Raw genomic sequence first — 4,384 nt, 5'->3', positions numbered from 1 at the left:
TATTTATCAAACCATAGATAACCTTTACATGATAATTTGCTCTAACCAAAGTTATGGGCAGTAAAAAAACATATTGCAACTGTATTTTGGTGAATTGAGTCATCTGATTTTAAAATGTAAAAGAGAGAAAAAATGTATTTATCTACCATTATGAGTTTTATATATTCCTATTGCATCCGTCACTATCTATATATAATCATCATTTTGTTATTCATAAAATAATACAAATGAATTATAAATGATATAATAATTGTAATAAATTTTTATACTGACAATACATAAATATTACACTGAATCAAAAGACTAGAAAAAGGGAAATATACTACTAGTGGCAGCTCATGGAGTAGGAACTGAAAATTACAACTTATATACCTACAACCAACATCAACATGACCTCGTGCAAGGTCATATTAATATTTAATTTAATTGACTCAAAGCCAACATGGTGTGTATATTTATGTCCATGGCCAGCACTTTGTCTTTTTGATATCCCAAGAGCTACTCAATTAACAGAAGATGACACAATTTGATGTGCATGTTTTGTTCTATATGAAAAATGAGTGGTCCAAACTTTTGGGGTTAATGGGCCAGATTTTGTGAGAGTGATACAACATGAACTTCAAAAAGGTGAATGCGGTGGGCAGAAACTCAAAATGGCAGATGGGCCATATTATATGACATGTATTTATCATCAATAGAATCGCATATAAATTATAGGATGGAAGTTCTATTTTCTCCCTTTATTTTTATGCAGTTTTATTTTACTTATTTATGTTTTAAAAATAGTTGGAGATTGTTCTTCTGTCGATAATTATTAAGAATCCTAACAAAAAATATATAAAACGATGTTGTTTTAGTTGGTTCGGGATTAACGTGAAGTTCGAGAGAATCAAAATGTCGTCCTATTCTTTACATGTCCGCTAAGTTTTCTATGGTTATTGGTAGAAGGACAAACTTAGAACAATTTTAATACATAATGAACCAAAATAATATATTAAAAAGATAAATGAATAAAATAAAAAATCAAAAAGGGCCAAAATATAACTTCCATCCTGCTCAAGTCGGGTAAAAGCACAATGTGTGGCAAAGCTTTCCCTATCATATGAAATTGTATTCTCAAAGTTTGAGCTCGAGATATATAGACTATAGTTAAGGTATGAAACTATCAATCAATTGATATATGCACTTGGTGGTAACACACTAGTTAATTATAGTTCGTTAGAATGGTGTTGAATTTTGTTAATGAACCGACTCCAATTATAATTTGGCTAAAAAATTGGAACTATAATTTTGAGGTAACATAGAAGATATGTGGGGGAGTGAAGGCTGGTAGGATTAAGCCAAAAGGGACAAAAATGATCACTATTGGAGGTGGTGGTAGACCTATTGTGTTTTTGTCCTTGCTTATTTGACCCGATTGGCTTCTGGTTTAGCTAGATTTTTTTTATTATGGTTTATATAAGTTATCTCATTGTAAACAACTCTCTTGAAAATAAGAAATTATACTTTAATCAGTTAAATTTGTATGTGTTCCTTCTTCCTTCTCTTTTGATCTTATTGTTAACTTTCATGACGTAGATTAAATTAATCAAGAAATGGTGAAATTATTTTAAAAACTAAGTAAGTTTTTAAAAATATTTAAAATTACTTACAAATCCAATTCTATTTTTTTTAGAAAGGGATCCATTTACTCCAGAATTTTTTTTTTAAACTTACTCTCCATCCTAGCTATCAATTTTAGGAAAATTCAATGATTTGAACTAGAGGTTAGATCTAAATCATTAAATTTCCTTATAATTGATGACTAGGATGAAGAACTTACTCTTAGAGTAAGTGAATCCTACTCTTTTCTTTATTTTAACTAAATCCTTAAAAATTCAAATATCACAAAAACCTACTTACTAGTTAAACCTTAAATATATTATACAAAAAATTATGTTCACTAGTATATTAATTTGTTAAGATTTTAGTAACACATGTTTAGCTAAGTTGAACATTTTCTAGGTTATTGTAAAGTTATACCCTTGTCTCTTGGACGAGGATTAATCTTTTTCAGGGTATTATGATTATCTTTCCAATATATATCACTTTTAAGAATCAAACTTCAACTTTTAATATTATATTATATACATGGGATATTCACCTAACCATCAACCTCACTAACTTAACATTATGTTTAGATGAGAATCTCATATCTCAATTTATCATACTCGTAGACTCTTGGCTCCTCCCTTTTTCTCCTAAACTTTATTTGTTTCTTTGCGATTTACCTTATTTGTGTCCTTTTCCACAATTAGCTTCTCATTCATGGAGTACAGACATCACAGTCTGCTTGTTCTCCTTTTACATTGAAAACTTGAAGCTCCGATTATGGTCTATTTCTTAAGAGGAAGTCCTAGGATATTTTCCCCTCGTATTATTGTCATTAACTGTTGGACCAGACTGCGACGGGGGAGCCTCCAACCACCAGGGAGTTCCATTGTTACATGGGTATGGGAGGAGTGAAGAGTCACAAGTGAGACACCACGTCTTGAACCAAAACCTTAAGGCATTAGTTCCATGGGCCTTTCCTTCTTATAAACTCTTTCTCTCCTCTCCGAATATCCAATGTGAGACTTTACACTTGAATAAACCCAACAATCTCCCCTTCAAGTGTGGGTACCACCTCCCCCTTGAGTCTACCATGTCCCAGCCGAACCATCGGCTCTGATACCAACTGATACCAGTTTGTTGGTGCGGAAGACATATGGAGAAAATATAATAGGGAAAATGACACCGAGAAATTAACGTGGTTCAGCAATTTGCCTACGTCCACGGTTGAAGAGCAACAATGATATTATCACTATGATAAAAGAGAATTACAAGTTCACTCAAGTGTTTCACTCACTTCCCAAAACCCAAGTACACCCAATATCACTTTCACTTAAGTATATCTTAAACACTAAAATATTCCTGACAGTATTAGAACAAGATAAGAAGAGAGAATATGCACTAAGGCTAGAATATTGGTGTGTCTTACAATGGCTTGGAGCATTCCTATTTATAGCCAAAGCCTTGAGGATCCTATGGCCAAAAACAAAGATGCTTCACCACAACCTCTTCTTCTCATTGGCTACAAAAGAGGTTACACTATAGCCACTCATTTTACTTGGCCACAAGAATGTTTCATCATAGCCACTTCTTTTGCCACATCATTCTCTTTTTCTTTTAAGCCAATATTTAATAAATCTCCACCTTGGCTAAAAGACTATCATAACTATTTTCATGTTGCTCTTCTTCATGCCCACTAGAGATTCTGGACATCAATCGAGCCCCGACAATGTCTGAACTTCGTTGTTGGAACTGGCTTCGTCATCATGTTAGAAGGATTATTTGCACTGGGTGTTTTCTCCACGTTAACAATTCCTTTCTCAATGATATCTCTGATAAAGTGCATCCGAACTTCAATATGTTTAGTTTTTTCATGATACATTGGATTTTTTTGTGAGATGTATAGCACTTTGACTATCACAGTAGATGATTGTTTCTTCTAGTTGTATACCCAACTCTTCAATTAGACCTTTCTCCCAAATGGCTTCCTTTACAGCTTCTATTACTCCGATGTACTCCGCTTCAGTTGTAGACAAAGCAACAATTGATTGTAGTGTTGATTTCCAACTAATAGTACAACCACACAGTGTAAAGACATATCCAGTGAGTGATCTTCGCTTATCCAGATCTCCGGCATAATCTGAGTCAACATATCCGGTGACCTTACTTCCAACATCTTTGACTTTTCCATACAATAAGCCAATATCTGTGGTAACCTTTAGGTAGTGCATAATCCAATTCACAACCTTCAAGTGAACTTTACCATGACTTACCATATACCTACTTACCACACTTACTGCTTGTGCAATATCTGGTCTAGTGCATATCATGGCATACATAAGACTGCCAACTGCACTAGCATAAGGTACACTTGACATCTCCTCATTTTCGCTCTCAGTTTGTGGACACAAGGCCATTGAAAGTTTGAAATGAGACGCCAATGGAGTAGTGACTGGTTTAGCATTTTGCATGCCAAACTTCTTTTGTGATAGAAAGAGCGTTCCTTCTTTTCTATCTCTCTAAATCTCCATTCCTAGAATTTTCCTTCCAGCTCCTAAGTCCTTCATTTCAAACTCTAAGCTCAATTGAGCTTTTAAGTTTTTTATTTTTGACATGTTCTTACATGCGATCGCTATGTCATCAACATAAAGAAGGGGATGGATAAATTACTTATTTGCAAGCTTCTTGTAGTAGACACAACTATCATGCCCACTTCTACAATAGCCATTTTCGAGCACGAAGGTGTCAAACCGCCGATACCACTATCTAGGAGATTGTTTTAAGCCATATAAGG

The sequence above is a fragment of the Lupinus angustifolius genome, chromosome LG06 (assembly GCF_001865875.1).
Source record: "Lupinus angustifolius cultivar Tanjil chromosome LG06, LupAngTanjil_v1.0, whole genome shotgun sequence".
Taxonomy (NCBI): Eukaryota; Viridiplantae; Streptophyta; class Magnoliopsida; order Fabales; family Fabaceae; genus Lupinus; species Lupinus angustifolius.
Note: the sequence above shows the minus strand (reverse complement) of the source record.